The sequence below is a fragment of the Chelonoidis abingdonii genome, chromosome 7 (assembly GCF_003597395.2).
Source record: "Chelonoidis abingdonii isolate Lonesome George chromosome 7, CheloAbing_2.0, whole genome shotgun sequence".
Classification (NCBI taxonomy): domain Eukaryota; kingdom Metazoa; phylum Chordata; order Testudines; family Testudinidae; genus Chelonoidis; species Chelonoidis abingdonii.
Genome location: NC_133775.1, coordinates 61,368,203 through 61,384,215, shown reverse-complemented (window position 1 = coordinate 61,384,215; position 16,013 = coordinate 61,368,203). Strand labels below are relative to the sequence as shown.

At 46.3% G+C, this 16,013-nt stretch overlaps 1 protein-coding gene and 1 pseudogene across 3 annotated transcripts in view; both read left to right on the top strand.

Annotated features, from left to right (window-relative positions):
* Positions 1-16,013, top strand: part of RABGAP1L (RAB GTPase activating protein 1 like) — a 570,182-nt gene that overhangs the window by 478,904 nt on the left and 75,265 nt on the right. The window lies entirely within an intron of this gene.
* Positions 4,397-4,506, top strand: LOC116839908 (U4 spliceosomal RNA; annotated as a pseudogene).

Sequence of the window (16,013 nt, the reverse complement as noted above, 5' to 3'; positions counted from 1 at the left end):
ATTAACAGGTGTGTTGTAAACAAGACACGAGAAGTCATTCTTCCGCTCTACTCTGCGCTGGTTAGGCCTCAACTGGAGTATTGTGTCCAGTTCTGGGCACCGCATTTCAAGAAAGATGTGGAGAAATTGGAGAGGGTCCAGAGAAGAGCAACAAGAATGATTAAAGGTCTTGAGAACATGACCTATGAAGGAAGGCTGAAAGAATTGGGTTTATTTAGTTTGGAAAAGAGAAGACTGAGAGGGGACATGATAGCAGTTTTCAGGTATCTAAAAGGGTGTCATCAGGAGGAGGGAGAAAACTTGTTCACCTTAGGCTCTAATGATAGAACAAGAAGCAATGGGCTTAAACTGCAGCAAGGGAGATTTAGGTTGGACATTAGGAAAAAGTTCCTAACTGTCAGGGTAATTAAACACTGGAATAAATTGCCTAGGGAGGTTGTGGAATGTCCATCTCTGGAGATATTTAAGAGTAGGTTAGATAAATGTCTATCAGGGATGGTCTAGACAGTATTTGGTCCTGCCATGAGGGCAGGGGACTGGACTCGAAGACCTCTCGAGGTCCCTTCCAGTCCTAGAGTCTATGAATCTCTATGAATCTGGGACAGAACCCTTCTGTATCCATTAGTCTTCTAACTTCTACTTGATCCATTATCTGTAGATATTGTACATAGTTTTAAGTTTTGTTATTTTACTCTTTGTTTGTCAGTTAGTGCTTTTAAAATAGTAGTTAGTGGAAAGCAAGGGCTTCTGCCCCCCACCCACCCCCATTTCCCCTATGACTAGGTTACTTATGCCCGAAGTCCCAGGCTTCAAAGGTTGCCTTGCCTGCCCTCTGGTCTTCTTGGTAAGCGACGTGCACAAGATCTGCCTCTACTGCTTCAGGGAAGCTGATATCCCTTCCAAGTGTGAGATCCACTGCTCCTTCCCCTCTCACATAGGCAATCCTGGGAGTTCAGTCTTCACAGGCACTTGATAGCGATTTCCATGAGATCTTCATCTGATCCAGGCCCTTCCCGCTCACCACAGCATTGAGTGGAGCCTGGAACTGATGGAGTTTGAATGAGAATGTGAAGTCTCCTGCTCTGTAAAGACTGAGCAGCCCTTTGGTGAATGGCCTTCATCCATATATTTTAAGCACTCCAAGTACTCATTTGTAATCGATATTTTATTGCTGTAGGCCTCATAGCACTCAAAGCACAACGTCTTGTCAGTTTCAGCCATGATCCCTAAACACACAAGGTCAAGTAATCAGAACCAATGACCGATGCCACAGAATAGCTCAGGAAAAGAACAACAATTAGGCCTTGGCTACACTTGCGAGTTACAGCGCAGTAAAGCAGCCCCGGGCACCCTAGCTTGCTCCCTGTCCACACTGGCAAGGCACGTAGAGCAGCTTCGCAGCTATAGCACTGATGGTTCTCCACCTCAGCGAGTAGAATAACATTGCTGCGCCCCCACTGGAGTGCTGCAGCGCCATTGTGAATGAGGTGTTGCGTTACTGCGCTCTGATCAGCCTCCGGAAACATCCCATAATCCCTTGAAGTCAAGTGGCCACTTTTGTCATTGTTATGAAACCGGCTGCAGGAATGCGGAAATGCCCTTTCAAAGCTCCGTTTCGGAGAAGTCGGCTGCTTATCAGCTCCGAGGAAAAAGCAGGCATTTACTGTTTGCTGTGAGTGAGTGAGAGAGAGGCGGGGGGGAGGAGAGTGGTCTGAACTTACAAGACAGCATGCTGACACACTCTCAGCACCCCAAAAACCCACGCCCTCTCCCCCCCACATACACACAACACACTCCCTATCACCCTCCACCCCCCCCATTTGAAAAGCATGTTGCAGTCACTTGCATGCTGCGATAGCTGCCCGTAATGCACCACTCCCAATGCAGCTGCAAGTATTGCAAATGTGGCCACACCAGGGTGCTTGTAGCTGTCAGTGTGGACAGACTGCAGCACTTCCCCTACTGCGCTCTGCAAAGGCGGGTTTAACTCACAGCGCTCTACATCTGCAAGTGTAGCTATGCCCTTAGTCTCACATTCCAATACAGAGGAGGAAAGTGTCCAGGCCTGTGCAATGGTGTGGACAAATGAAATGAACCAATGTATTCTGATTTGACTCAATGGTAAGATAAGAAACCTAATGCTATGGTTTTATTTAATTTTTTTTAAAAACAGAAAAGGCAAAAAGATTAACAAGAAAGAGATCCATTGTGTTTTCAGCTCCATTGCTGATGGAGTTAAGAAAGATGCTGAGGGACCGTTGGGGCCAGGGTCCTTATTGCCTAATCTTTTCAGTGAATGTTTGGTTTAGCTAGGGACTGCACATGAAGTTGAAGTTCACTGCTTTCCAAATAATTCTGAGCATGGACTGGTGAGGGCACATTCCAAGTGTTATAGGGATTTGCATTGACAATGTACCCTGAGAATTTCAGTTCCAGGTGAGTCACTTTCCTTTACATACCTCAAATATTATTTCAGTTGTTATTAGTACCTGTTCTGGGAGGTTTCAGAATTAAATGCTAAGAATAATTTGTTACACTGGCTAAGACATCTCTGACAGACTAAAAGTCTGGCTAGAAGTTTCATAGTAGTGGTATTAATATTTTCAGATACCCCTCCTATTACTGGTGTGGCTTTCTCTAGCTCTGTGTGACTAATATTAGTTTCTAACAGCTCTGGCTTCTTGTGGGGAAGTAAATGAGACAGATATGATATGGTTAAATTGGGCCTTCTTTTTAACCTGTGTTAAAAAAAAAAAAAAGTGCCATAGCTGGAACACAAGTGCAAAGGTAAGAGGCAGGGCTTTTGAACTGAGACAGAATGTGTCTAACAGCTGAGGTGTTGAAATATTCAGAAAAGAGGTTGCTTAAGTAACTAGCTAGATGGAAAAGTCACAGTATTTTTTTTCACCTTTTACAGAGGTGTTTCTTTTTAATTGAGAGGCCTGTGTAGGACTTCACTCCTTCCCCCTTTTTTCCTGGGGCTCTAGCATTGTTTAAATATGAAATATTTATCTTGTCGTTATTAGCATTTATTATTATAGTTTGATTTTTCTGTACAGCACCTTAAACACCTGGGCAGGGAGAATCCACTTTGATGCCAACTTCTGACCACAATATACTAGGACATTTTTCTCTGTCTCCCCAAGACTGCTTCACATCCACTCCTGCAGCTTTTCCAGGTGGAATGGCCAGTTTTTGGAAATCCAGTTCTTTGTCAAAGTCATCAAACAAGATTTTCAAAAGCAGTGTTGAAAAGAATCCTTACAGTCATAAGGGTCATTATCTCAGGGTGTGCTGTCCTGTCAAGTGGCTGTGCCAGAACACAACCCTAAAGGGTGAAGGTGGTTGAAGGCGCAGAGTGGTCATCCTGCGGTCTCTCAACCTTCACTCTGCCCACACTGCTCCAACAACCCTCACATTCCCTCCCCCTGCTCCAACCCCCATATTCCCTAGCTGTGCTACAACAAAATCATTACAACTCTAAAAATGTATGAGCAGTTCACATTTAGAGGGCTATATCGCAGAAATCCATTGACCAAATGACCCAGCGACTTGCATTCCTTTGATTACAGTCAGATCCATTGTTCAAGAAATACGTTACTTTAACTGTATACTAAAGTCTTTCATCTTCCCTGTATTTTATTAATGCGAATTTCCTTGGTAGTGCTCTAAAATTTTACTTAAGAACTTTAAAACATAGCTCTTAAACCAGAACTTTTGGTCTCTGGGCAAAACATCCAGAAGGAGCCCCAGCAAAATGGAGGCAGAGAAAAAAATACACAACATATATTCTCTGAAAGCTGGCAGAGGGTGAACCTTAACTTCACAGTGCCAGGTACAGCTCAGGTTCAATGACCATGGCATGTTACCTTGAGCTACCCAGTTACTGTGAAAACAGACTGCCTGCAGAGCCCTAGTCTTGCTGTACATGCACATTTCACTCTTTTAGGTCATCAGTTTATCTCATGCTGACCTAAATTCTACGTCTTATCCTTCCTAATTTTTCAGTATTGTTTCCCCAAAGGGGCAGTGGGTGCCATGCACCAGCTGAGATAAATCTTGAGTGGTTGAGGCCAGTATGGGGAAGGGGTGAGCAACAGTTTGAGTCCCAGATGAGCACAAAACAGTTAGAAGAACTAGGTGATTTTGTACACAATCTATTTTTAGGAAGTACTGTATCTTGGGAACCCTTTTCACAAATAACTCCAAATTTGGACTAATAATGCTACTCTTGGCCCCCATGAAGTAGGGTAATTTTCCTCTTCTCCTTTCAGCTTCACTTGGACTCATTTCCATCCTTAGATGTACATTGCCATTGCCTTTAGTGGAAGCTGTGTACACAGAAAGGCAGAATATGACCTTTCATTGCCTTGTAATATAAAGTGAGGTTTGGGTTTACTTTGCGCAGTGGCAGTATCATAACCAATGAAGTTAATCTGAGGTGTGATTATTGCTAGTTGAAAACCTCAAATACACAGGATAGAACTTGTCCTATGCATGAGTGCAGTTTGGAACAGGCAGTATCCGTTCTCCCTAAAGTGAAGAACCCAACACAGAAAGTTTTCTGTTAGTCCAATGCCTGGGATGGTGACAACAACAACCAGGCTGTCGTCATTTCCCCTTTCTGGATTTTCAGTTCTGCATTGTGAGACTGGCATGTTTTAATGATGTGTGGTCGCAGAGGCAGGAGCCATCTAGTCCAGAAACAATATTTTTAATTCACTTTTTTTTTGCCATATTCTTAGATAACCCAGAACCATCCACCCAGACAGATGTGACGCACCTGATAAATAAATTGCAGAGACAAAGTGCGTGAGGTAACATCATTTATTGGACCAACTTCTGTTGGTGAAAGAGAGAACTTTTGAGCTGCACACAGAGCTCTTCTTCAGTTCACTTCTTGAAGTCATCTGTCCAGGGAAATCACACGATGAAAACAAGAAAGATGCCGCATTTTGGACACTTAGAAACGATTGAAAATCTTCCTTCTTTCCTTGCTCTTTGGTAGCAAACAACCTTGCACTGTATGGAGTGAAAGGATTCTTTACAGAAACAATATTAACTGCTGAGGTGAAATATAAGGATGGATGGGGTTTGAGTGACTAGATGCCAAGAGTCCATCTTCTGTTCTGATTACTATTATAAATCTCTCTCCATTAGCCATTTTTTTCTCAGGAAGTAGATTAAGGCCTAATGGCCTAAGCAGGCAGGAAACAAGCAACATATTTATAGATTTATTACTGGATTGGAAGCTCATGTATCTGCCAATAGGGAATCCTGGCTCCAATGGAGAGAATCTTTTCATTCCTTAAAACCCCCTCCACATTCAAGTGGTTCCTATTGCATCTGATTCTGAGCTATGATTTCCAAGTATAGAATTTTTAGTGAGAATAATACTGGATTGAAGAGGTTTAACTGCATTTGATAGAATAACTTGGTTATTAGCTGGTGTTTTATTTATTTAAGGCAGTGGTCTCTAACCTTTTTATGCCCAAGATCACTTTTAGAATTTAAGGGCAATCCAGGATCTAACCCACGCCTTCCCGAAAGCCCAGCCCTGCTCACTCCATCCACCCCTCTCTCCGTTGCTCACTCTCCTCCCCCTTCACTCACTTTCATTGGGCTGGGGTAGGGCATTGGAGTTCAGGAGGGGTGCAGGCTCTGGGCTGGGGCTGAGGGATTTGCAGTGTGGGAAGGACCTCTGGTCTGACCCTGGGGCAGGGGGTTGAGGTGCAGAAGGAGCTGAGAGGTACAAGCTCTGGGAGGGAGTTTGGGTGCAGGAGGGGGCTGTGGGATGGGGCAGGGGGTTGGGGTGAAGGAGGGGTACAAGAAGCTGGTTCTGGGACAGGGCTTAGGGCTGGGGCTTGGGGTGCAGGAGGGGGTTCCGGGTACAGGAGGGGGTATAGGGTGCTGGCTCTGGGAGGGGGCTCAGGGCTGGGGGTTGGGGTGTGGCCTCCTGCCGGGCAGCACTTACCTCTGGCAGCTCCCGGTTGGTGGTGCAGCGTGGCTGTTGCAAAGGCAGGCTCCCTGCCTACCTTGGCCCCACGCCGCTCCCGGGAGGGCTGATGTGCCTCTGCAGCCTCTAGGCGGGCGTGGGAGGCACGTTGCTCTGCACACTGCAAGCTCCCTGTTCCTGGCTAATGGGAGCTGCGGGTGCAGTGCTTTCAGGCAGGAGCAGCGCATGGAGGGAGACCCCTGCCCCTGGGGCCACATTGACGCTTCTAGTAGCAGTGTGGGGCTGGGGCAGGCCGGGAGCCTGCTTTAGCAGCAGTCCCACTGCACCACCGGAGATCACGATCAACTGGGAGATCCTCTAGGATCGACCAGTCGATCGCGATTGACCGCTTGGTGACCACTGATTTTAGGGTTCCCAAAGAACTTTCAAGAATGATGAGGTGATGTTCAGAACAAGGTGAGCGTGAGTCAGACCATATATATCCAGGTTTTAATGTCGGGTTTTCCTCTGTTGCCTTTTACTGATCAAAAACGAATAGTAAAGGATAGTGAGACTATAAATAATTGTGCGCTTTGGAAATAATAAAGGTAGATAACGTCTAACTGCTCAGAAATGCCAGTAGTAAGGGTACAAACAGTTAAATGTTCCTTATGCTAGTACACAGAGACTTAAAATCTGAGACTTAGAAATCCTTCAAGCTCCAAAAGTCAGTCTGAGAACATAAAGACCAGTTTATTGACATTGGTAGAGGAGACATTGGCTGCCACTACAGAAATATAAATAATTTATTCAGGATATACAATAGGAAAAGGTAAAAGCAGCAAAGAATCCAGTGGCGCCTTATAGACTAACAGACGTATTGGAGTATGAGCTTTCGTGGGTGAATACCCACTTCATCGGATGCATATCAAAGGTTGGATTTTCCTTTTTGTGACTGTTGATATAGTAAGTTACCTACAATACAATTAAATTGATAATGCATGTAATTTTATCAGTATTGTCCACTCCCAAGAGTTCAGAAATCATGAGATTTGGTGTGGGGGGAGGGAGATGAAGAAGAAATCATGTTTTTGTATAGTTTCTGTTTTTTAACTCCCCTGACCACCCCAATGTGTGTGTGACAATTACAGGTTGAAAATGCAACTGTCAGTGCATACAAACTTAAGGTTGCCACATGTCCAGGCTTTCCCAGGATCAGCCCTTTTGTGCTGAGAAATCTGTAAGGGTGTTCAGGGCACGCTGCCAGTGGTCCAGTTTTATTGGCTCAAGGTCATCCGGGTTGTCCTGGTTTTTTGACCGTAAAGATCCTAAACATGCACATGTGCAGATTCAGGCCCTAGCACCCCTGTGCCCCTACATTGACTGCCTCCCAACTCCAATCCACTGCTCAGAATCCCCCTGGCTCCCCACAGAGGCTCATGTACACTCTCCTCAGTTCCCTGGAGGACTCCAGCAGCTGCCCCCATCTACAGCCTGCAGAGGCAGGGGCTTCCCAGTGGCTCCTACCTGCATTAACTTCCACTCCCTCCACTGTGGTAGGTAGGGTTGCCAGCCCTCCTGGATTGGCCGAGAATCTACCAGAATTGGCATTGATCTCCCAGTGACTATTGAAAACAATTTGGGAGATTTTAACAGGCCGCTAAAAGTCCAGTCAGCAGTGCAACAGGGCTAAGGCAGGCTCCCTATCTGCCCTGACAGGTGCCCGGCATGTCTGGCTCCTAGGCGCAGGAATAACCAGGGTCTCTGCATGCTGCCCTTGCCCAGAGGGCCAACTCCACAGCTTCCATTGGCCAGAAACTCCTGCAAATGGGAGCTGCGGGGCAGTGCCTGCGGCAGAACAGCACATGGAGCCACCTGGCCGTCCCTGAGCCTAGAAGCTGGAGGGACATGCCAGTCGCTTCCGGGAGCCACCCAAGTAAGTCCCAGAGCCTGCACCCCTCACCCCCCTCCTGTACCCCAGCCTTCTGCCCCAGCCCAGTATGTAAAAAGAGGAGGAAGAAAAATTGTTTTTCTTAACCTCTGAGGATAGGACAATAAGCAATGGTCTTAAACTGCAGCAAGGGAGATTTAGGTTGGATATTAGGAAAAACTTCCTAACTGTCTGGGTGATTAAGCACTGGAATACATTGCCCAGTTTGGTTGTGCAATCTCCATCATTGAAGATTTTTAAGAGCAGGTTGGACAAACACCTGTCAGGAATGGTCTAGATAATTAGTCCTGCCATGAGTGCAGGAGACTGGACAAGATGACCTCTCGAGGTCCCTTCCAGTTCTATGATTCTTAGATTGCAGGGCAGGAACTATCTCTGTCTTTTGTTCAGTGCCCAGCACAGTCCTGACTGGAGCTGCTGTGTGCTACCACAATATAAATGAAAATAAGTAGGTGGGAAACCTGTTGAAAAATGTGTAGGGCAAGGATGATGTGATTATTTGTATGTCCTTATGACTTGAAATTGGAGTTTTTAACTTGGTGTGGGCTCATGAAACTGAATGGGGAAGACTCTTTCATGGAAGCCTCTGAGTAGTAAAAATAATTGTTTAATCTTTCTTAAAATACTGTACTACTTGTGGCTAGAGGAGTTGGGCATCTAAGCCCCTAGATGCCTTATAAATCCAAGTCACTATGTTTTTATTTACTAAGGTTTGTTGTTAAGTTGAGAAGCCATTAGTACATTTGACATCATTAAAAATATTAGGAGTATAAGAAGTGACAAGACAGAAGATGACTTTCTAGCCCAGGGATGTGTCCATTTGGGACGGAATTTCTGGAGAGGAAGCTGGCCTCCCTGAAAAAGATGTGTAATGCAGTTGAGGTATCACTTTACAGTATCAGCTGTCTAGTGACACAGTGTGCTGCATGTATGTTGAGTTTATAGGAACAAAAAATTGGCAAAACATTGGAAAATGCACCACACTGAATCATTTTTAGTTTTGGGGAATAAAAGTCTGTGCAAAAGGCAGAGGTGTGGGGCAGTGTGCTGACAGTAATTGTGTCCAGTCTCATAAGCTGTCCCAGAAACGTGGCAGAGGAAGGCCAGGGGTACCACAGCTGCAGAGATTTGCTGAACAAACCGTTTGGATAAAGGAAAAGCTCTCCCTGTAGTTCTAATGTATTCACCAGTTCTTGTGACTCAAAATAAAATTGTCTCAGTTCAGTTGCTCACGTTGTTCAAATACATAGAGCTGACAGTACTTTGCAGTTTTGCCAGACATTTAACTATCACAATATACATTACAAATATTAATGAATTGAGCCTCACAACACCTCTGGAAGATGAAATATTGTTATCCACATCTCGTAGAGGGGGAATCTGAAGCAGAGAAAGGAAGTGACCTGTTCCAAGTCAGAGCAGATCAGTCAGTGGCACAGCTACAAGTAGAACCCAGGTATCTTGACATAGTCTCCTGCTTTAGGCGCAAGACCACACTGCTACCAATTAACTACTATGTTGCATAACTCGCTTCTCTGGCTTGTATGCACTATGAATCTCTCAGGACAGATTTTGGAGTCTCCATCTCTGTGTCTTTCCTATGAGATCAGATAGACTCCTTTGGTAGGTTCTCTTAATTGGCTCATTAAGGAAGTGGATGCCACTTGTCCTAACTATCCACCTCACCAGTGAGCCTCAGCTGCCTTCCATCAGACCCCAGACAAACTGTGAAATACAGTAGAACCTCAGAGTTACAAAAATCAGTGTTACGAGTTGACCAGTCAACCACACACATCATTTGGAACCAGAAGTAGGCAATCAGGCAGCAACAGAGACCAGGGAGGAAGCAAATACAGTACCATGTTAAATGTAAACTACTAGAAAAATAAAGAGAAAGTTTAAAAAAAATGACAAGGTAAGGAAACTGTTTCTGTGATTGTTTCATTTAAATTAAGATGGTTTAAAGCAGCATTTTTCTTCATAGTAAAGTTTCAAAGCTGCATTACATCAATGTTCAATTGCAAACTTTTGAAAGAACAGCCATAACGTTTTGTTCAGCATTATGAGATTTCAGAGTTCCTGAGGTGTTCGCAACTCTGAGGTTCTACTGTAATGCCTCTCAGGCATTCATCTCTCAAGAACCCACAAACCCTGCCTACAATCATGAGGATTCAGAAGAGTCAATATTCCAATTTTCTGGGATCAGTAATTGGCTGCCTGGTCCGCTGCTTGTGGTCTCTGTACATTTCAGCATCATTCACAGGGATGATGGGGGTATAGCTCTGGTGCATAAAATAGGGCTGGGAATCTCTCACCTAAATTTCCCTGATTTAGCCCTGAACATCTTTTGCACCCTCTCATATCCATACAGGGCTAAGTTCCCTGTAAGCTGTGTGGCCATGCAGCAGGCTATTTAGTGCTTCACAGGGGACCCAGCCGTGGCCAGATCGAGCCCAGGTGCAGTTGGAGCAGCACCACCCCAGGCGCGGCTGGCGCAGCACGGGTCGGCCCCAGGCATGGCCCTCCCCCCACCCAGGTGCTGCTGCAGGGAGAGTGCTGGGGCGAGTCCTCTCTCCCTGCTGTAGCCCTGGAACACCCTCCTGCACTCCAAATCCCTCATCCCCAGCCCCACCCCAGAGCCTGCAATCCCAGCTGGAGCCCTCACAGCTCTGCACCCCAACCCTCTGCCCCAGCCCTGAGCCCCCTCCCACAAAGAACACCTCAGCCCCACCACCACCACATGAATTTTGTTATGTGCACCAATATGGAGGTGATATGTATATGAAGCTGATGTGTCACACATCACCTCCATATTGGTGCACATAACAGAATTCATTCTGCACAGACGTGGGAAAAATTAGAGGGAACACTGCCCCAGAGCTGAGTGTTGTTGGCTTTACTTATACAAATAATGTAAATGAAGTCAGTGGGATTGTTCCTGTGCATAAGAGCAGGATTTGGCCGGTAGGTAATAAGCTCTTGGGGCAAGGAATGCATGTTTTTCTGTTTATGGAGAGCCACTGAATTTAAAGGTACTATGTAAATGAACCTTAATAATATTAATAATAATTAATAATAATGGGCTAGATCAGGAGTCGGCAACCTTTCAGAAGTGGTGTGCCGAGTCTCTCTTTATTCACTCTAATTTAAGGTGGTTCTTCGAGTGGTTGTTCTTGTCCATTCAAAGTAGGTGTGTGCGCGTCGCGTGCACGCCAGCCAGAAGATTTTCCCTAGCAGCGTCCATAGGGTCGGCCCGGGCGCCTCCTGGCGTGGCACCACTATGTCACTCTATAAAGGGGGCCCGCCGACCCTCCACCCCCTCAGTTCCTTCTTACCGCCGGTGACAGCTAACTGGAACTTCTCTTGCGCATAGCAAGTTGGCAGTGTCCTATCCTTACTGTTTAGTCCGTGTGTTCAGTTACATTATAGTTAGTTAAGTAGATCTTTGTATATAGTTTTTCATAGTTGGGGGGTTCCCCACCACCATACCCGAGTCTTTGCCGCTCGCTGGGGCATGCCCGGGTCCCCCGGGTTCAAACTCTGCAAGGATTGCGGGAAATTCATGCCCAAGCGTGACTCACACTCTGCTTGTTTGAGGTACCTCAGAAAGAGCCACCAAAAGGACCGGGGCTCTATCTGTAGAGGCTTCCGCCTGCGAAGTCTTAAGGACAGGGCTCAAAGACTTAGAGTCCTCCTGATGGAGGTGGCCCTGCGGCCACCGTTGGACCTGGAACTGGCTGAGGCGGTGCCCAGCATGTCGTCCTTGGTGCGGAGCAAAGAGAAGAGATAAGAAACGATTGCTTTGGCTACTTCATCACGTGCAGCCCCCACGTAGATTTGCCCACTCCAAATTGATTTCCGAATGGACCGGTAGCTGTCTGGCGTTGCAAGCTTCCCAGAGGCTATTGCCACTTGTCGCTTCTCCACTGTGAGGGCTGCTCCTCATGTTTGTATTACGGCGTTTCAGGGCAGGGGAACATGTCAACAAAGTTCTAAGAAAGTGCTCCTTAACGCATTGCCGAAAGTTTGCAGCCATCTGCGAATCGTCCCATACACCGTCAAAACAAATGCGGTCCTCACCAGTCTGTGCTTGTTTCCCAGTGCCCAAATTCGGATTCAATGGGTAGTGATGCCCCGTTAATAGCAGTAGCTCCAAAACGCTGGGGCAGCGGTTATGGAGAATTCTGCCTACCATTCGTCAATCCGCTGTCCTCGCCGCTCAGCAATAGTTGCCTCCTCCTCTCCTCCTGCCTTTTGCAGTTCATGTTCAAGTATATGTCAGCACGAGAGTACGCGAGGTGTTTGAAAACGGTCAGAATACCGTTTGTGAAATTTCAGGGTCCATGATTGCTGTGCTATGGCGTTTGCTGCAATTGCACTCCGCGAAAAGGCGCAAGGTTGGTCTGCTGCCTTCACAAAGGAGGGGTGAGGCCTGTACCCAGCACCACCGGGCAATGTTTTAAATGCACCATCAGGCACTGTGCTCTCACACGGAGTGGGAACATGGATAGCTGAGGAACAGCACCCACAGTGCACCGCTCCTTGAAATCGATGGTAGCCTTGGACCATGACAATAAGCAATCGATTTTTGATACGCACTGTGGACCGTGCACAAACCGATTTTTAACATCGTTTGGTAACATCGGTTTAAACACTTCGAAATAATCGTGCAGTGTAGACGTACCCTTTGATGGATAACGAGTTCTTGTGGATAAGGAGAAGCGGTGGGATGTGTATACCTAGATTAACCTAAGGCATTTGATATGGACTCGATGATTCTTATCGATAAACTAGGCACATACAATTTAGATGGGCTACTATAAGGTGGTGTATAAACTGGCTGGATAACCGTACTCAGAGAGTTGGTTATTAATGCTCCCAATCCTGCTGGAAAGGTATAACAGTGGGTCCGCAGGGGTCTGTTTTGGGACGCTCTGTTCAATATCTTCATACGACTTAGATGTTGCATAGAAAGTACACTTATTAAGTTTGCGGATGATACCAAACTGGGAGGGATTGCCAACTGCTTGGAGGACAGGATCAAAATTCAAAATGATCTAGACAAATTGGAGAAATGGTCTAGGTAAAACCGGATGAAGTTCAATAAAGACAAATGCAAAGTGCTCCACTTAGGAAAGAACAATCAGTTCACAACATACAGAATGGGAAGAGACTGTCTAGGAAGGAGTATGGCAGAAAAGAGATCTAGGGGTATAGTGGGACATCAAGCTAAACATGAGTCCAACAGTGTGATACTGTTGCAAAAAAAGCAAACGTGATTCTTGGATGCAATGAACAGGTGGTGTTGTAAACAAGACACGAACGCTCATTCTTCCTCTCTAACTCTGCGCTGGTAGCCTCAACTGAGTATTGTGTCCAGTTCTGGGCACGCATTTCAAGAAAGATGTGAAGAAATTGGAGAAGGTCCAGAGAAGAGCACGCAGAAATTAAAGGTCTTGAGAACATGACCTATGAAGGAAGGCCGAAAGAATTGGGTTTATTAGTTTTGGAAAAGAGATGAACTGAGAGGGGACATGATATAGCAGTTTTCAAGTATCTAAAGGGTGTCATCATGGAGGAGGGAGAAAAACTTGTTCACCTGGAGCCTCTAAATGATAGCACAAGAAGCAATGGGCTTAAACTGCAGCAAGGGAGATTAGGTTGGACATTAGGAAAAGTTTTCCTAACTGTCAGGGTAGTTAAACACTGGAATAATTGCTAGGAAGGTTGTGGAATGTCCATCTCTGGAGATATTAAGGTAGGTAGATAAATGTCTATCAGGGATGGTCTAGACAGGTATTTGTCCTGCATGAGGCAGGGACTGACTCGAAGACCTCCGAGGTCCCTTCCAGTCTAGAGTCTATGAAATGCTATGGACTCCGTCCAGTGCCGGGTTTTTGACGACTTGGGGCTGGGCTCTAAGTCCTGATTGCCGGTGCCGGGCGTGCTCCGCACCAAGGACGACAGCCCTGGGCACCGCCTCAGCCAGTTCCCAGTCCAACGGTGGCCGCAGGGCCCCTCCATCAGGAGGACTCTAAGTCTTTCTGAGCCCTGTCCTTAAGACTTCGCAGGCGGAAGCCTCTAAAGATAGAGCCCCGGTCCCTTTTGTGGCTCCTTTCTGAGGTACCCTCAACAAGCAGAAGTGTGAGTCATGCGCTTGGGCATGAATTTCCCGCAATCCTTGCAGTTTGAACCCGGGGGCCCGGCATGCCCCAGCGACGGCAAAGACCGGGTATGGTGGTGGGAAACCCCAACATGAAAAACTATATACACACAAGATCTACTTAACTAACTATAATGTAACTGACACACGACTAAAGTAAGGATAGGACACTGCAACTTGGCTATGCGCAAGAGAAGTTCCAGTTAGCTGTCACCGCGGTAAGAAGGAACTGAGGGGGTGGAGGGTCGGCGGGCCCCCCTTAATAGAGTGAACATAGTGGTGCCAAACGCCAGGAGGCGCCGGCGACCCTATGGACGCTGCTAGGGAAAATCTTCTGGCTGGCGTGCACGCGACGAATAATGCGCACACACCTACTTTGAATGGACAAAGAAACACCACTCGAAGAACAACTTAAATAGAGTGAATAAAGAGAGACTCGGCACACACTTCTGAAAGGTTGCCGACTCCTGATCTAGCACTTATTATTAATTATTATTAATAATTATTAAGGTTTCATTAAATAGTACCTTTAATTCAGTGGCTCTCCATAAACAAAAACAGCATTCCTTGCCCCCAAGAGCTTATTACCTACACGGCCAAATCCTGCTGCTATGCACAGGAACAATCCCACTGACTTCATTTACTTATTTGTATATAGTAAAGCCAACAACACTTCAGCTCTGGGCAGTGTCCCTCTAATTTTTTCCCCGTCTGTGCAGAATGAATTCTGTTATTGCACCAATATGGAGGTGATGTGTGACACATCAGCTTTCATATACATATCACCTCCATATGTGCACATACAAAATTCATGTGGTGGTGGTGGGGGCTGAGGTGTTCTTTTGTGGGAGGGGGCTCAGGGATGGGGCAGAGGGTGGGTGCAGAGCTGTGAGGGCTCCAGCTGGGATGCAGCTCTGGGTGGGGCTGGGGATGAGGGAATTTGGAGTGCAGGAGGTGTTCCAGGGCTAACAGCAGGGAGAGAGGACTCGCCCAGCACTCTCCCTGCAGCAGCACCTGGGTGGGGGAGGCCATGCCTGGGGGCCCGACGCCGTGCTGCGCCAGCCGCCGCCTGGGGGTGCTGCCCAAACTGCATGAGCTCGATCTGGCCAACGGCTGGTCCCCTGTGAAGCACGAAAGCTGCTGCATGGCTAACACACAGCTTACAGGGAACTTAGCCTGTAATGGATATGAGAGGGTGCAAAAGATGTTCAGGGCTATAATCAGGGAAATTTAAGGTGAGAGATTCCAGCCATTTATGACCAGAGCTTATAAACCCCCATCATCCATGTGAAATGATCTGGAAATGTACAGAGACCGACAAGCAGCGGACCGACCAAATTACTGATCCGCAGAAAAATTGAATATTGACTCTTCTGACTCATGATGGTGGCAGGGTGTGGTTTGCTGAGAAGATGAATGGCCTGAGAGGCATTAGCAGTAAACCTCAGAGTTGCGAACACCTCAGGAACTCTGAAATCTCAATAATGCTGAACAAAACGTATGGCTGTTCTTTCAAAAGTTTGCAATTGAAACTTGATGTAATGCAGCTTGATAACTTTACTATGAAGAAAAATGCGCTTTAAACCTCTTAATTTTAAATGAAACATCACAGAAACAAGTTTCCTTACCTGTCATTTTTTTTAAAACTTTCTCTTTATTTTTAGTAGTTTTACTTTTAACATGGTACTGCTATTTTGCTTTCCTCCCTGGTCTCTGTTGCTGCCTGATTGCTACTTGGTCCAAATGAATGTGTGTGGTTGACTGGTACTCGTAACACTGATTTGTAACTCTGAGGTTCTAATCTGTATTTTCACAGTTTGTCTGGGTCCATGGTGAAGGCAGCTGAGGCTCACTGGGAGGTGGATTAGTTAGGGACAAGTGGCATCCATTCCTTAATGAGCCAATTAAGAGAATCCCTACCAAAGGAGTCTATTGATCTCATAGGAAAGACACAGAGATGGAGC